The 18,613-nt window shown below is 47.9% G+C and overlaps 1 protein-coding gene across 6 annotated transcripts in view; it reads right to left on the bottom strand.

Moving 5' to 3' along the window:
* LOC138755018 (insulin receptor substrate 1-B-like) overlaps positions 1 to 18,613 on the bottom strand; it is a 130,926-nt gene that overhangs the window by 110,802 nt on the left and 1,511 nt on the right. Inside the window, exon 1 of one of the 6 annotated variants that reach the window (XR_011351992.1) lies at positions 1,427 to 1,462. The exons of the other annotated variants lie outside the window; for them this stretch is intronic. The gene's annotated coding sequence lies outside the window, so the exon portion shown is untranslated. Of the gene's footprint in view, positions 1 to 1,426; positions 1,463 to 18,613 lie in introns of those variants that run through there. 6 annotated transcript variants of the gene reach the window in all.

The raw sequence follows: 18,613 nt of genomic DNA, 5'->3' as shown, positions 1-18,613 counted from the left end.
TTTAACCAATCTTCTGGTATTTTTTGTGGCGGTTACCAGGAAAGTTGATGAAGTTGATGGATTTTATTCAGGCCTTTGACAAGATCCCGCACAAGAGGTTGGTAAGTTAGGTATTCAGGTTGAAGAAGTAAACTGGATTAGACAATGGCTTTGGAGGAGAAGCCAGAGAGTGATAGCAGATGATTGCCTCTCCGACTGGAGGTCTGTGACTAATGGTGGGCTTCAGGGATCGGTGCTAGGACCATTGTTGTTTCGCCAAGGCATCAACAGTCAGCATAATGTGCTAAATTGGATTAGCAGATTTCCCAATAGCTTTGAGATTGAGGACATAGCAGACAGCGAGGAACGTTCTCATAGCTTGTAGCAGGATCTGGAGCAGCTGTGGTGGGGGGGGGGGAAAGCTGCAAAATGGCAGATGGAGCTTAACGTGGACAGGTATGATGTGTTCCACTTGGCAGCTCAAACTAGGGGTAGATCTTATGTGTTAAAAGGCTGGGCAATGAGGACTGCGGTAGAGGTCTGGGAATACAGATGCTAATTGCATGAAAGTGCCATCAGAGGTAGATAGAATCATAACAAGATTTGGCATCTTGGCCTTCATTAAAGTATTGAATGCAGAAGTTGCAATGTTATGTGGCAGTTGTATAAAACTTTCGTGAGGCAAAATTTGGAGTATTGTGTGCAGTTCTGGTCACCTATCACCAGGCACATGTTCCCCTCTCTACCTTCTGCAGGAACCATTCCCTCTGTGACTCCCTCACCCATTCCTCCCTCCCCATCAATCGTCTCCTCCCTGAGCAGGGGAGATGCTCCCTCACTAATATCTGCTGCCCCAAACAGTCCTTCCAAGTGAAGCAACTCTTCGCTTGCGCATCTGCCGGGGCCATCTACTGCATCCTGTGCTCCTGCTGCGATCTCTTCTACGCCAGAGACCGGGAGATCGCTTCGTGGAGCACCTCAGCTCTGTCCGCCACAATAGCATGAATCTCCCAGCAGCCACCCATTTCAATTCCCCTCCAATTCCCTTGCTGACATGTCTGTCCAGGGTCTCATGCACTGTCAGACCACCCGCAAATTGGAGGAACAACATCTCTTATTCTGTCTGGGCATCCTGCAACCGGATAGCATTAACATCGACTTCCCCGGTTTCCGTTAGAACCCCCACCCCCACCCTTCTTTCCTCAGGTCTCCCGTCCTCTCTCTCTCTTCCCTTTTCCCCCCGGTCTTCTTTCACAGAGCCAAAATTAATTCTCACTTTTCCTCTCTCCTGTTCTCTTATCACATCCAATAACACCTTTTGTCTCATGGTCTGAAATCCTCCCATTCTTCTCTTTCCCTTTCCCTTCTGTACAGATGCCTATCTCTCTTTCTTAACTCATCCTTTGAGGAAGGGCAGAGAGCTGAAACGTCGGTAATATATCTTTACCTCATATGGATGTTGTGAGACCAGCTGAGTTCCTCCGGCATGTCTGTGTTTTCACTACCTACCTGGTGGAAAATATCAATAAGGTTGAAAGAGTGCTGGGGCTTCAGGAGGTGAGTTTTCAGGGGGGTGTCGGAAAATAAGGGGAGATTTACAAAGTTAAGAGGGCAAATCCAAGCAGGCTTTTTCCACTGAGGGTGGGTGAGACAAAAACTCGGGGACATGTATTGAGAGTGAAAGGTGAAGTGTTTAAGGGGTTTAGAGCGCGTCGAAAGAAACAAAGACTTGTTGGTCCAAACCAAGACTTTTATTAACTAAAAGACTGGAGCGTATCACAAGAAGGTCGACCAGTCCAGAATTACCTGGTCTGGATTGGAGCAATCCTTTAAGACCTGCCAGTAGGTGGAGCGCGTCAAAAGAACCTAAGACTTGTTGATCCAAACCAAGGCTTTTATTAACTAAAAGACTGGAGCATATCACAACTAGGTCGACCAGTCCAGAATGACCTGGTCTGGCTAGGAGCAATCCTTTAAGACCTGCCAGTAGGTGGAGCGCGTCGAAAGAACCAAATACTTGTTGATCCAAACCAAGGCTTTTATTAACTAAAAGACTGGACCGTATCACAAGTAGATCGACCAGTCCAGATGATCTGGTCTGGCTAAGAGCAATCCTTTAAGACCTTCCAGTAGGTTTGGCTATGCTCTCAGCCAATCACAGTCATCCTACACTACCATCTGTACATATACACATTGGTGATAGAATCTATACTATCACAAGGGGAACGAGGTCAGCGTTCGAATCCCGTGCTGTCTACAAAGAGTTTGTGCGTTCTCCCCATATCTGTGTAGGTTTCCTCCTGGTGTTCTCCCTTCCTCCCACCGTTCAAAATTTACTGGGGGCTTTACGTCAATTGGAGGTAATGGGGCGGCACGGGCTCATGGGCCAAGGGTCCATTGCCATGCTATACATCTAAGATTTAAATAAATTTAACATTTTGGGGAAACTTCTCTCAGAGAATGGCGAAAGTGTAGAGAGGGTGGATGTGGGTCAGATTGCAATGCGCTGAAACCTCATTAGAATGCGATTCATTAATCTGCAAAATCACGTATCTGTGGACCCCAAACTTTGAAAATTTTGAAAGATAGATGGATGGATGGATGGATGGATTTGGCAGATTATTGATATGCGTTTTGCCCTCAAAATCAAGAACCAATTGAAATTATAAATTAAGTAGTTTACTTATTTTTAATAGGAGTGTTTGACTGCCATTTTGTATATTTACAGCTTGAATTTAGTTTTCTTTGAAGGTGTTAATCTGCATAAATTACCTCCATTATCACGAGTCGATTTACTTCTCACCTATTTAACACCGCGTTTGATCAAATAGTTCCGCATTCATTATGTTCTTTTGTTTGGCTCAAACTTGTGAAAATTTAACTGCAAGTATGATCAGCGTTCACGTTATATATCGCGTTGATCTGTAATGGTAGGTCCTTTTAAGTGGTCATTTTGAAGGAAAATATTTGGAAAAACTCCATTTTCCTGTAAAATAAGTTGATTAAAATTCAGAATGCCAAGTTAAAAGAATGCGCTTGCTTTCTTTCATTGAAATTGTTAGCTATAGAGAGCAGATCCTTCAAAACCTGGTAATACTTGGTTTTGATTATCCATGGGCACTCTGACACATATGCATCTGTTCCACGACTTGGCTGGAATGCAGTATGAAATCTTGGACCCCAACTACCGCGTTCTAATGAAATTTTACTGTATCTGGATAAGTACATGGCCGGGAGGGATAAGGAGGGCTACATTACAGGTTAAGGTCAATGGAGCGGGGCAGAAACATAGTTCAGCACCGACCAGATGAGTGAAAGGCCCTACTTCTGTGCTGGAGTTCTACCATTCTATCAATCCCGTTCATATTCAACCTCTGGGAAAAGCATCCTCAGGCTCTTTGGATCCATAATGGGCAACCCTCAGCGTTGGCCCAGAGCCTCCACGTGGTCACATTTACCATGGTCCCAGCACCGATCCCTGCAGCACACCACTAGTCACAGGCCTCCAGTCTGTGAAGCTATTGTCCACGGCCACTCACTGGCTTCTCCCACACAGCCAATGTTTTTGAATATTTTAATATGAGATTTCACATCCAAAGTACAGAGTACCTATGGATAGATGTTAAAATTCTCAAAGACACACTACACTTCAAATCACCAATGCCTGAAGAGGGCACACAAAATCAGTGAACCGGTGCAGACTCGAAAGGCCAACATGGCCTGTTTCCGCTCCATAAATGGTTATATGGTTATATATAACTGCTCACTTCTGATATTTTTTTTGTAAATTTTTATTTCGCACCACCCGCCGTGCCATTGTCTGAACAGATTTTCCCTGCAGCAATGCACAGCATCCATGGAGGGCAATGTCAACCTTTCAGGCCATAACCTTTCACGGGAATCCCGAGTTATTCATGAATTTCCAACAGAATTTATTGATGAAAATCCTATTTCTAAGAAAATCGAAGCTCCACAGCGTGATAACTGAAAAACTATCAGCTTATAATTGGACAGTGGGAGTCAAAACAGCGAAAGAAAAATGGCAAGAAAAAGATAGCTTAGATATTTTAACCTTAATTCAATATCTACAGTGTGTAGGAATATATGGATTAAACAAACACACAGACTTTGTTCACAGCTAAAGAAATATTGGACCAGGGAAGAGTCATTTGTCCCTCAGCTTTGCTGGCCTGGACATGAAGTACATTTACTCGACTTCTGGACTTCGCATTCTTGCCTGACGTAAATTTGACAATCTCAGCTTTGAAACTTGCAATGATCTGTGGCCGCAAAGCACTATAAGGACACTCCAACTTTGAGGGAAGAGATAAATTGTCAGGTTACAAGGACGGAACAAAGTGGATTGCTTGAAGAGGATGAACACAAGAAATGGGAGCAAGAGTCAGCCGTTCGGCCCGTTGAGTCCTGCTCCACCATTCTATGAGACCGTGGTTGATCTGATGATGGGCTCATCTCCACCAACCTACCTTTTCCCCATATCACTCAATCCCCTACTATGTAAAAATCTATCCAACCTTGTCTTCAATATATTTACTGAGGGTGGCAGTGAATTCCACAGATTCACCACCCTCTTGGAAAAGCAGTTCCTCCTCATCTCCGTCCTAAATCTACTCCCCTGAATCTTTAGGCTATGTCTCCCCCACCAATGGAAATAATTTGCCTACATCTATCTATCTATGCCTTTCATAATTTTATACATTTCTATAAGATCCCCTCTCATTCTCTCAATCTCTCCTCATAGACCAAACCCTTCATCTCTGGAATCAACCTGGTGACCCTCCTCTGCACCACCTCCAGAGCCAGTCCATCCTTCCTCAAGTAAGGAGACCAGAACTGCACACGGTTCTCCAAATACGGCCTCACCAGGACCGTGTATGGTTGTAGCAGATCCTCCTGCTCCTAAATTCAATCCCTCCAGAGATGAAGGCCAGCATTCCACTTGCATCTCTGATAGCAACCTGCACCTGCAAGCCAACCTTTTGTGATTCATGCACAAGCCCTCCCAAGTCCTTCTTCTGCATGGCAGCCAGCTGCAATCACTTGCCGTTTAAAAAAATACTCTGATCTTCCACTTTTCACATTTACCAGTCTCTTGCCCACTCAATTAACCTCTCTATATCTTTCTGCAAACTCTCTGTATGAAGGGACTAATTGGCCACATTCCTTGCCTTAACAACTCTGCAATGTGTGAAGAAATTCTTTCTAACGTCACGCAGATGGATAAAGAAAAAAACTCAAGGATGGGCTCAGAGATTCTCTGAAGCAAGGCAACATCTCCACTGACTCTTGGAAATGTATGGCCCATGACCAGGCAAGGTTTTAAAAACCATGGGCAAAGCAAATGTTCACAGTGTTTTTTTCGAGGATAAATGCTTCCAGAATTAAAAGGTATAGGTTTAAGGTGATATGGGAGAGATTTAAGAGGGGCCTGAGGGGCAACTTCTTTCATCCAGAGAGTAGTTGGGCAGCACGGTTAGCGCAATGCTGTTACAGGGCCAGTGGCCCGGGTTCGAATCCAGCACTGTCTGTAAGGAGTTTGTAGGCTCTGCCTGTCTCTGTGAGCATCTGGTTTCCTCCCACCCTTCAAAACGTACAGGGGTTGTAGATTAATTGGGGTATAACTGGGCAGCACAGACTCATGAGTTGGAAGAGCCTATAACCATGCTGTATGTCTAAATTTAATTTAAATGTAGTCTATATTTGGAAAAAGAGGAAGTTATAGAACCAGATACAATTAGTACAATTACAGTGTTGAAAAGACATTTGGACAGATATGGATAGGAAGGGTTTCTAAGGAACTGTACCAAATGCAATCAAATGAGAACATGGATGAGTTGGGATAAAGGGCCTGTCAGTCTTGTATGACTTCATGACTCTAACAGACAAACAGCATTTGGAGTTGCATTGAGAACCTCATGTCCATATATTGATCTTTTTAAGAGTAGACATATAGCACGGTAACAGGCCCTTTCGGTCCATGAGCCCAAATCATACCCAATTGAGCTACAACCCATGGTACGTTTTGGAGGGTGGTCAGAAACCGGAGCCCCTGGGGAAAGCCCATGCAGACGTGGGGAGAGCGTACAAGCCCCTTACAGAGAGCACAGGATTCAAATTCCGTCTTGATCACTGGCACTGCAACAGCGTTGCGCTAACCATGCCCCCCACCCCCGCTAAAGTATCCTCTGCATTTCCCCTCAGGTTCCTCTTAAATCTCTCCCATCAGACGTACACAGAGCCATGTGCTGAGGGAAAGGTTCCATTACTGACGCATAATACTACATTTAGAATGTAAAATGCATGAAATTCTTTATCTTTACCGTTAGACAGCCAAAGAATCGCCACATTGTCCAGCGCCCCTCACAGTGTCTCACCTCATCAACCACTCTCCAGCCTACCCCATCAGGAACATCTAGCCCCAACTACAGTTTCTCCACTGGCCTTACGAACCACCTCAGAGGTCACAAAGCCAGCATGGAAGCAGGTCCCCCTCAATCTCAAAAGACTATCAGAGAAGAAAACATGGGCATTATGGTACTGAGGATACACCAAAGTCATATTTTTTCCATATAATTTTTAGAGAGCATAGGATACAGTGCAGGCTCTTCGGCCCTCAAGGTATTTGTACCTACATCTTCCTCCCAACAAAACAAATGACTAAACCCTTCCTACCCTGTAACCCTCTATTTTGCTTCCATCCATGTCCCTGAGTCTCTTAAACGCCCCTAATGTTGCAGCCTCCGCCCCCACCCCAAGGCATTCCAGGCCCCCCCAACTCTCTGTAAAAAAAAACCTACCCCTGACGTCTCCCCTAAACTCCCCTCCCTTCACCGTAGAAAGATGTCCCCTGGTGCTTGCTCCTCCCGCTCCCCCCTCAGAATCTTGTAGACTTCCCATCCTTATTAAAGTCGCCTCAAGAGTTTACAAAACTGCTGCCATTCTGCAGATCTACTTTGTACCATTAACCAGCCCCTTGATGAGAACATTTCCACATGCCTGTCCCTAAAACCACAGTCCAAACTTCAACTAACATTACAACTCAATCATAAAACACAAACTCAGAGGATGGGGGGGGAGGGGATGAGGGCATTTTTCATCCTGACTTCTGAATTTAAGAAATCCTGCTGTAATTTACACATGCCCCAATTCATCAGAAAAACATCACACCACCCAATTATCGAATCTGAACTGTTGAAATCGTCTGTCACCCAACATTTACCACAAGTAGTCACTAATTAGTCGATCAAATAGCTATGTGAGCATATTATGCTGTGATTACACCCTTGAGTCAGTGCTGGAATGTAGCAATGAGTTGTGCATCTTGCAACCTTCAAATCCAAGCCTTTTGTCACTCCCTTGTCATTTGCTGAACTGGAGCCAAACAGCTGGCTTCAGCTTCCACACCAAATTTCAGTGTCTATCCAATAATCTGGTGTCTTACAGCACACTCCCACTTTACAGCATTGAGCTTGGTTGCTGGGTGGTCGGTTGTTGGGGGGTGCGGGAGTGGGGGGGTGGGGGGAGGGGGGTGATAATAGTCAAACCAATAGACTCAGATGAGTTCTTCTAGGATCCCACAGATGGTTAAAAAAAAAACCCTCCTTGAAATGCTGGAGGAGCTCAGCCAGTCTTTAAACTTTCATAAGAAATCAAAAGTAAGCAATGCTTGTTTCTTGAAGAAGGGCTCAGGCCCGAAATGTCAGATTTCAGGTTTACTGTCAGAAGACACACATAACATCACATACAGCCCTGAGATTCCTTTTTCCCTGTGGATGCAGCAGAATTACCACTAACTGGTCATGCAAAAAATGAACTGTACACAGTGTAAACATGTAAACAAACAAATAAATGGAAACAGATAACGAATGTAAACACTATCTCTTTGCTATTTATGGACGCTGCAGACTTTCGTCTTTCACTCCCACAGATGGCCATATAGGGACAGGGCACGTGGGGTTCAATCGTAATTCTTGCTCAAAGTTCATACTTCTTACATCAGGGAAACAACCCGCCTGGCTATTCATCTCCCAGCTCTGTGAGCTGTTGTGCACAAAGAGTTGGCCACATTGGTGTTACCGCATGAAAGGCACACTTATAAAGTGCTTTGGGATGTTCTGCAATTATAAACAGGACCACGCAAAATGATGAGAAGCTGTGGAAAAAAACTGCAGATTTTGGATTCCTGGGCAGTCCAAATAGAAATGGTTGGTCAACGGTCGAAAGTGAATAGAGTCCCAATCTGAAACGCCAATTGACCATTTCTACCCAAGGATGCTGCCTGACCTGTCAACTTCCTCTGAGACAGCTCATTGTTTCCTCCCTCTACACTGCCCCATCACACATTCCCAGGGCAAGGACACCATAGGTTGGATACAGCGTGAATCTGCGTTGTCCCGTCACATGTTCCCAGTGCAGAAACAGCACAGGTTACACACAGAGTAAAACTCCTTTCACACTGTCCTGTCACACCTTCCCAGATCAGAGTGTACTGTATCACAATGCCAATTCACACAACCTTAGAACACAGCACAGAAGCAGGCCCTTCAGCCCTTCTAGTCTGTGGCAAAGTATTATTCTTCCTAGTCCTGCAACCTGACCACAGCCCTCCATACCCCTCCCATCCATGAACCTGTCCATATTCTTCTTAAAAGTCAAAAATTGAGCCCGCATTCAGCTGGCAGCTCATTCCACTCCCACCGCTCTCTGCGTGAAGAAGCCCCCCCCTCGTTCCCCCTAAACTTTTCCCCTTTCACCCTTAACCCAAGTCCTCTGGTTTGTATCTCACCGACCCTCAGTGGAAAACGCCGACCTACATTTACTTTGCCCAGACTCTTCATATTTTAAACACCTCTATCAAATCTCCCCTCGACCTTCCAGAGAAGAAAGTCCTAACCTGTTGAACCTTTCCCTGAAACTCAGTCCCTGATGTCTGGGCAACATCCTAGTAAATCCTCTCTGTGCTCTTTCTATCTTATTGATATATTTGCTGTAGTTCGGTGACCAAAACTGCACACAATCCTCCAAATTTGGCCTCCCCAATGTCTTATACAACTTTACCGTCACATCCCAACACCTGTACTCAGTACTTTGATTTATGAAGGCCAAGATGCCAAAAGCTCTCTTTACAACCCTGACCACCTGTGACGCAATTCCTCCCAGCCCACGTGATGACCTTTTAGTATGAAGGACCTTTTACATTTTGCAAACTAAATGCAGATGAGTTGGCATGGAGACACCAACATCCCTAAGAAACCAGGCACTAGTCAATAGCACGCTTGCACTGTGCAGACAAGATCAATATCAAACTACGTAGCCTCAAGAGGTTGATCAATCAATTTGTGACATTTCTCCAACTTTAAAAAAATACCAATAAAATCAGAAAACAAGCGATTAAGAAAAAAAGAAATGAACGTGGATTATTGCATCCGAGAGTGGGTAAATATGTAAATATTGTAACTTTTTACAGCATCAAAAGAGCTCCTTTCAATTCAACCACTTCCCCCACCACTCCTCCCAAGCTCTGGATAAAGATGTCCCGTTATGATTAAATGAGGCACCGCTTGAGACTGTACCTTGCGTACAATTTCGGTCTCCTGATCATAAAAGAAAAATTGATGGACTTGCTAAACATGGAGGACAGCAAAGGCCCACCAGACCGATTCCCGAGGCCGTGGGTCACAAACACATTTCCCAACCCAAGAGTCCGCTGACCTTCCCTGCCCCTCTGCACATGACACCGACCTCCTTCCCGCACACATGCAAGCGCTAACATCACGAACCGCACCTGGTAAGACTGGTTCCCCTCTCCCAACAAGAGTCAGAACTTGGATGAATTTAACTCACCCTGCCTGGCTGTGATGTTTCACACCAGGCGATAACCGGGAAAAGGCCCGCTAAATTAGCCGGTTAACCCACATGGAATCAGCAGTGTGAGAGGAGGTTATAACGAGCAATAAACTTTCAAGGAATAAAAGGTAACCTTGTTGAAATGTGTGAAGATCTTAAATGAGAGTATCAGGAAGCAGCCACTGGTGGGAGCCCGAGGGGAGCGAGGAGCGGAGATACAGCGCTCCCACGGGGTCCAACTACTGTCAGCTCCACGCAGGCTCTGAACAGCCCGCTAAAGGAGCCAACGGTAGTTTTATTTAAAATCCCGCGACCACGAGGTCTGTGCCCAAGACGGCAGCACCATGGTTGCAGCCATGAAGGGTTGCAGACTCCAGGGGAGTGGATCAAAATGGCACAGGGCACCAGAAAATGGGGAGACCATCTCCTGTTTGAGGGGAAGCAGAGGAGACGACCCACAGGGATGGCGACCGCGAGGGCAGACCATTGAAGGGGCTCTGCGGCTGAAAGACCCTCGCACGCGGCAGGCTGCTGGCGACTCGAGGCGAGGATCCCACGGAGGCTGCGGGCTGCTGGAGACCGCTGATGGGACACTCGCGCTGGGCTGCAGACTGAGGGAGACTGGCTTCAAACTGGATGAAGGGGTAACCAGGTATCGGAACCGGGTTGCGAGGAGGTGCCAAAGGTTTCCGGACCATGTCGGAGGTTCATATCTGGAGCTCGTGTTGCCAATAGTATATTGGCAATAGCCTACAGACGAGCACTCAACGGCACAAGGACAGCTTTTACCCCTCTGCCATCCCAGATTCCTAAATGAACAATGAACCACAGGCACGTTTTTTTATTTATTTTATAAGGTGGTTTATATGTTTGCACTCCGAATGTGGCTGCAAAACAACGAATGTCAAGATAATAAATTCTGATATTTCATCTGGGCATTAATATTGACCACCGGTTTCCATCAGTCGCCCCCCTCCCACCCACACCAGGCCCCATCTTTCTCCACGTCTCCTTTCCTGCCTCATTTCCCTTTTCCCTCTTATGATTTGTACGCAGCCTTCGCGGGATTTTACCGTTACAAAGAGTCTCCGGTGTCCCGGCATAGGCCATTCACATTGCAATGACCAAAACTTAAAATCTCCATTTCTGACCATGATTTTTCCGGAATAGCAGTATGTAAGAGGCGGGACGAGCAAAGCCGCTGCGTCAACATCGACTGTGATGTATAAGTATGTGGGGCATACAATGCCACTGCATCGACGGCAACTGGCCACCTTCATCAAAGTCGCGTTCATTAATAGCCAGTTGTTCCGGAAATGCCTGAAGTACAGTTTACACTGCAGACATTCCGGGAAAATGACAAGGGGTCTCGGAGGAAAAAAGTCAGAACTGAAAGGCACCCACATTCTGCTTCTGAGCTTTTTACACAGCACGCTTTCTGGGAAAATGGGAATAATTTTCAGGAATGGAGCGGCTGTGTTAAAAACAAATTTGTCTCTCTATCCCAGCTCTGCATTAAGAGCCAAAACTACCCCGTCAACTCTCACCTTTCCTCTCTCCTGGCCTCTTCTCCACATCCAATTGTCTGTCGGTCTGGACTATACCCCCTCCCCCTGCTTTTTGTCATAAGGGCTCAGGCCTGAAACATCATAGCATATGTTCACCTCCCATGTGCGCTACAACTTCCCGATGAAGTTTCAGCTCACTGACACTGCTCAACGCCTTGAGCTCCTCCTGTAGATTGAGTTTGCCTTTCAGATTCCAGTGCCTGAAGTCTTCAGATTCGCCCTGCTCACCTTCTCTTTAAACCCACCATGTTTTGTTTCCCGATTCCTTTAAAAACTCTGCCACACGTCCTCAAACCCACAGGGTTCGCTGCAAACATTCCGTACTGCAGTGAAACACCTGCACAAATTTTGCTGAAGCATTTACAAGGGTGGCATCCAACCATCCAGAGATTTTGCCAGTCCAGCACAAAAGCTGTTAGGGTGGAAAAATTATTGGGATCTTTATGATCATCGACTGTAGAAACCCTGTTATCCAGAATTCAAGCAAATGGTTACCTCCAGCAACCGACAAAGAAAAATCGAGGAAAACAAATAAATCAATAAATGTAAAAATGAATAAAAATGTCAATAAAAGTTTCAATTTGTAATAGTAAATGTTCTCTGAAGTAACACATAAACCTTTGGTGAAGATGGGAGCAAATATTCAGCCAGCAGAGGGAGGGCCTTGGTCGGGCTCTGCTCATAGCAGCTGTTTGAATAAAGTTATGTGAAACAGCAATGGCGTTGCGCAGGATGAAAAGCTGGTTGATGCCGTTCGCCCTTGGGGTGTCTCTCCTTATCCCTGCTTAGTAGAGTCTTATTAGTGTATTATTAAGTATATTAGTAAGACTTTGTCTGTAAGATTACTGTGATGGAGCAGGGGAGAGGGACTGACAGGGGTGGTTAATAATCCATATTATTGTCCGTCTTTCAGCCGGCTCCATGGAGGGGGAGGAACCTGCAGATGCAGCGAAGGTTAAATGTTTTCAAAGAACGTTTTCAAATTAAGTGAAACGCTTTAAGGTTTATACGTTCATGTGAAGTTTGTTCAAATTTTTTAATATACAAATTCAGACATACAGCACAGTAACAAGCCCTTTCAGCCCACGAGCCGGGCTGTCCAATTACCCCAATAGACCTACGACACTGGAACTTTTTTTAATGGTGGGAAACCACAGCTCCCGGGGAAAACCCACGCAGGCAGGGGGACTACGTACAAACTCCTTACAGCAGTGGTTCTCAATCTCTTTCTTTCTATTCACAAACCACTTTAAGTAATTAGCAAGGGTTTGCTTAAGGTGGTTTGTGGGTGGGAAGGGAAATTGAGAATCACTGGTCTAGATCCAAATATTATTGAAATCTTTTGCTTGAGAAAAATTGCCATTGGCCCATTTCCTTCGGATTCTGAAACCGTGCACATAGGTACGATTAAAACAGTGGTTTTCAAACTCTTTCTTTCCACCCACATCCCACCTTAAGCAATCCTTACTAATCACAGAGCACCTATGACATCGGGATGACTTAAAGTGGGATGTGAGTGGAAATAAAAAGGTTGAGAACCACTACCTTACAACAGTGTGGGATTTGAACCCCGGTCCTAATTGCTGGTGTATTCATTGCACTAACCGGCATACTAACCGTGCCACCCATACGTTGAACGGCGCACTAACCGAGCCATTCAGTGTAAATATAGCATTTTTATCTTGTAAACTGTTCATTCTTAAGGCAGGCGTATTGATTAGACATGGTAAGAGTGAATCTCAAGCAACAAGGAAACTCACTTATCTGGCATCTAGTGAGGGTTTTACCGTAATTTGTTACGCAGTTTGAAGCTATTGCAACAAATACATGTGCCCCTGCAACAGCTCACTTGCAAATGGCTTAGGATCTGTTTCTACGCTGCTCAAATGAGTTTCTTTTTTAATTTCTAAATGTAATCATACGGCAAGGTGACAGGCCCTTCCACCCAATTAATCGACGTACCCCATTTGTTTTTGAGGGCGGGAGGAATCCGGAGCGCCTGGAGGAAGCCCACGCAGACACGGGGAGAGCATACAAACTCCTCGCAGACAGTGCCGATTTCAAACCCGGGCCGTTGGTGCCATAAGCGCTTAGAGCTAACCGCACCACTCCTTCTCGTCTGATTACTGCCAGGCAAGGTGCAAGGGGGACCTTTTTTCACCGCACTGGTGACTGCTCTGGAATGCACGTCGAGAGTAGGCAGCAGAAGCATCGTCGTTTACGGAATATAAAACAGGTCATGACGAGCATGTGGATCACTGAGTCTGCTTTAACATGCAATTACCATAAATGGCTCCCCACTGGTCAGCATGAGTCTGATGGGCCAAATGACATATATTCAGGCTCTATGACTATGCTGATTATCAACTGTGAATATTGATTTTACATTTCGCGATCACAAGACAAAGGGACCGAAGCAGGCCACTAGGCCCATCGAATCTGTTCCGTAAATCTACACTAGTTCAAATTTCCAGCCTTCTCCCCATATCCATTGATACCCTCACTAATGAGATACTTGCCTATTTCTTGTTTAAATACTCCCAGTGATCTGGCTTCCACTGCTGTATGCGGCAGCAAGTTCCACAGATCCACGACCCTCTGGCTAAAGAAGTTCTTCCTAATCTCTGTTTTATACGGATAACTTCTAATTTTCAGACTATGACCCCCTTGTCCTCGATTCACCCACCAAGGGAAACATCTTACCCTCATCCACCCTATCTAAACCTTTCAAAATACGAAAAGCCTCTATGAGATCTCCTCTCATTAACATATATAACAATATAACAGTTTTCAGCGTGGAAACAGGCCATATCGGCCCTTTGAGTCCACGCTGGTTCACTTGAACAACTCCACTAGCTCCCCCCTCCCGTTCTCCGCCCATAACCCTCCAACCCCCTCACATCCATGTACACATCCAACCTTCTCTTAAATGACAGAAGGGACCCTGCCGCAACTATCTCCTCTGGAAGATCATTCCATTCTGCCACCACTCTCTGAGTGAAGAAGCATCCTCTAACATTTCTCCTAAAGTTTTGCCCCCTTATCCTTAACTTATGCCCTCTTGTTCCAAAAGAGTCTACTCACATCTAGTCATTCTATTCCCTTCATAATTTTAAATACCTCTATCAAATCCCCTCTCAACTGTCTACGTTCCAATGAATAAAGTCCCAGTCTCCTTAATCTCTCCCTGTAATCCAGATGCTGTAAGCCAGGCAACATCCTTGTAAATCTTCTCTGCACCCTCTCCACCTTATCTATATCCTTTTCATTCTCCTATACTCCAATGAATACAACCCAAGAGCTGCCAAACGCTCCTCGTATGTGAGCCCTTGCATTCCAGGAATCATCCTCTGCACCCTCTCCAACAACACCACATCCTTTCTAATATAGGGGGCCCAAAACTGTACACAATTCTCCAAATGAGGTCTTTCTTTCAGTCTCGGTAATTTCATTTGGAGTTGGTGTCTCCTATGTACGTCTGTGGCTCCAGCATGTACATTGTACTTTCGTATATGAAGTGAAAATTATATCACAGATTCAAAAGGGCAACAAAATCATAAATACACCAGACAGCGAGGAAACAGACCCAGGGCCCACCCAGAGTTCTGACCATCAGGCTCCAATTTACACTCATCCTATTTCATTGTCCCCACGTTTCCACACAATCCCTCTGATACTTACAAATTAGGGGCAATTCACAGCTGTCCATTAATCCACAGGTCTTTGAAATGTGGGAGGAAGGACCCGGGTGGGGGAAATGGGGCCTGCACGATCAGAGGGAGAATGCGCACAGTGCACTACACATGCATGTGCACAGACATGCACGCGCAAACACGCACGCAGACATGTACATACGCATGTGCACAAAAACACACCCTCAGTCATGCACACACACACACACACACACAGATGCAGTAACACAGACTGACACACAAACACAGTGACACACACGCATGCAGTCACATACACTGAGAAACACACACACTCACATATACACACACTGACAAACACACACATGCACACAGTCTCTCACACACACCCCCCCCCCCTACTGGGTTGCTGCCGCATCCCAGTGAATTAGCTGTGCAATGTCCCAGGATAGGAAGCTGTTTGTGCCATTTCCACTAGGCCACCTTTAAAATAAAGGTCACTGACTGCTTTTCTGCTGAACACAACCTATCCCCAGGGATCAGAGAGTCACCTTCGAATGGAATGGATGGAAATTGTCCTTTCTCCACTGGTTTAATCAGCACGCCGGGGATATGTGTAGGGGTAGAGGCTGTCAATCCCCGACATGATTTGACATAAGCTGGTGTGCTGATTACTTTCCTTTTCCACTGGACCCTTGACTAGATAATTCCTGGGACAAGGTGCCAGTGGAAAAGGGGCTAACGTGTTGCCCTAAAATCGCATAATCAAACACCGTCCTTCTCAAAGATGAAGTACGGTTACGTTTCTCACATTAACCGGAACCGACAAAAGAGGAAGGTCAAAAAGCCAAATGGGAAAAAGCCAGGTAAAATAACAACACAAACCAGAGAACAACAAGCAATGCGGGAAAGGAGGACAGAAATTAAAGTGAAGTCAAGTGCAGAGATTTGGCAAAACATCAGTCAAGCAGGAAAATCAGGACAGGATAGAAAGGAGAAGACGTGCAGACAACAGAGACGTGGGTGCACGTGAGAACAGGGAGGGTGGAATGAGTGAGGAGAAAGGATTACCGAGGACATGAAGGGAAATGGCAGACGTGGGCAAGGCAGGGTGCAGAGGGGATGTGTGAGGGAAGGGTAGCGGAGGTATGAGGATTGGAAGGAGGGGGGTGAAGCATGTTGGGAAGTGGAACAAGGCAGAGGGGCCACTAAGGAAGAGGGCAGTGCGTAGGAAGTGGGGGAAAGTGCACGGGGAAGGTTAGTCTACAGCAGCGGGGGAGGCATGTGGATAGGCAAGCGACAAGAGGGAGGGAGGGCGTGAGGGAGAGAAAGAAATACGTGCGAGGGATGGAAGGTGTGTGAGGGAGAGAAGGAAAGGTAGTATATGAGGGAGAGAAGATGTAAGGGTGGGATTAAAAGTGCACGAGGGTAGGAAGGTATGAAGAGGGGAAGGTATCAGTGAGGGTTAGAAAGTGTGTGAGGGAGGGAATATGAGGGGGAGGGAAAGAAGGTGTGGAGAGAGAGGGAAGGTGTGAGGGAGGGAAGGTGTGAGGATGGGAAAATGAGAGGGAAGGAAGGTGTGACGGAGGAAGCTAAGGTGTGAGGGCAGGAAGGTGAGAGGGAGGGTGGGAAGGTGTGAGAGTGGGAAAATGAGAGGGCGGGAAGGTGTGAGGCAGGGAGGGAAGGTGTGAGGGCAAGAAGGTGGGAGGGAGGGTGGGAAGGTGTGAGGGAGGGAAGGAAGTTGTGAGGGAGGGAGGGAAGGTGTGAGGGCAGGAAGGTGGGTGGGCAGGAAGGTGGGAGGGCAGGAGGTGAGAGGGTGGGAGGGTAGTGGTGGGGTGGGCAGGAAGGTGGGAGGGCAGGAGGTGAGAGGGTGGGAGGGTAGTGGTGGGGTGTGAGGGCAGGAAAGTGTGAAGGAGGTGTGAGGATGGGAAAGTATGAGGGCAGGAAGGTGAGAGGGAAGGAAGTGCAAGGACAGGAAGTGTGAGGGCATGAAGGTGTGAGGGCAGGAAGATGAGAGGGCAGGAAGGTGTGGTCAGGAAGGCGAGAGGGAGGGTGGGAAGGTGTGAGGGCAGGAAGGTGCGAGGGCGGAAAGGTGCGAGGGCGGGAAGGTGCGAGGGCGGGAAGGTGCGAGGGCGGGAAGGTGCGAGGGCGGGAAGGTGCGAGGGCGGGAAGGTGCGAGGGCGGGAAGGTGCGAGGGCGGGAAGGTGCGAGGGCGGGAAGGTGCGAGGGCAGAAATGTGCGAGGGCAGAAGGTGCGAGGGCAGAAATGTGCGAGGGCAGAAGGTGCGAGGTCAGAAGGTGCGAGGGCAGAAGGTGCGAGGGCAGAAGGTGCGAGGGCAGAAGGTGCGAGGGCAGAAGGTGCGAGGGCAGAAGGTGCGAGGGCAGAAGGTGCGAGGGCAGAAGGTGCGAGGGCAGAAGGTGCGAGGGCAGAAGGTGCGAGGGCAGAAGGTGCGAGGGCAGAAGGTGCGAGGGCAGAAGGTGCGAGGGCTAAAGGTGCGAGGGCTAAAGGTGCGAGGGCAGAAGGTGCGAGGGCAGAAGGTGCGAGGGCAGAAGGTGCGAGGGCAGAAGGTGCGAGGGCAGAAGGTGCGAGGGCAGAAGGTGCGAGGGCAGAAGGTGCGAGGGCAGAAGGTGCGAGGGCAGAAGGTGCGAGGGCAGAAGGTGCGAGGGCAGAAGGTGCGAGGGCGGGAAGGTGCGAGGGTGGGAAGGTGCGAGGGCGGAAGGTGCGAGGGCGGAAGGTGCGAGGGCGGAAGGTGCGAGGGCGGAAGGTGCGAGGGCGGAAGGTGCGAGGGTGGGAAGGTGCGAGGGCGGGAAGGTGCGAGGGCGGAAGGTGCAAGGGTGGGAAGGTGCGAGGGCGGGAAGGTGCGAGGGCGGGAAGGTGCGAGGGCGGGAAGGTTTGAGGGCGGGAAGGTGCGAGGGAGGGAAGGTGCGAGGGCGGGAAGGTGCAAGGGCGGGAAGGTGCGAGGGCGGGAAGGTGCGAGGGCAGGGTGCAAGGGCGGGAAGGTGCAAGAGCAGGAAGGTGCGAGGGTGGGAAGGTGCGAGGACAGGAAGGTGCAAGGGTGGGAAGGTGCGAGGGTGGGAAGGTGCGAGGGCAGGAAGGTGTGAGGGCGGGAAGGTGAAAGGGAGAATGTGAAGGTGTGAGGTCAGGAAGGTGATAGGGCAGGAAGGTCCGAGGGCGGGAAGGTGAGAGGGCGGGAAGGTGAGAGGGCGGGAAGGTGAGAGGGCGGGAAGGTGCGAGGGCGGGAAGGTGCGAGGTTGGGAAGGTGCGAGGGTGGGAAGGTGTGAAGGCGGGAAGGCGAGAGGGAGGGTGGGGTGTGAGGGCAGGAAGGTGATAGGGCAGGAAGTGCGAGGGCGTGAAGGTGTGAGGGCGGGAAGATGAGAGGGCAGGAAGGTGTGAGGGCGGGAAGGCGAGAGGGAGAGTGGGAAGGTGTGAGGGCAGGAAGGTGCGAGGGTGGGAAGATATGAAGGCGGGAAGGCGAGAGGGAGGGTGGGGTGTGAGGGCAGGAAGGTGATAGGGCAGGAAGATGCAAGGGCGGGAAGGTGCGAGGGCGGG

This window comes from Narcine bancroftii, chromosome 2 (assembly GCF_036971445.1).
Source record: "Narcine bancroftii isolate sNarBan1 chromosome 2, sNarBan1.hap1, whole genome shotgun sequence".
Classification (NCBI taxonomy): Eukaryota; Metazoa; Chordata; class Chondrichthyes; order Torpediniformes; family Narcinidae; genus Narcine; species Narcine bancroftii.
This window is presented reverse-complemented; position numbering and strand designations above follow the sequence as displayed.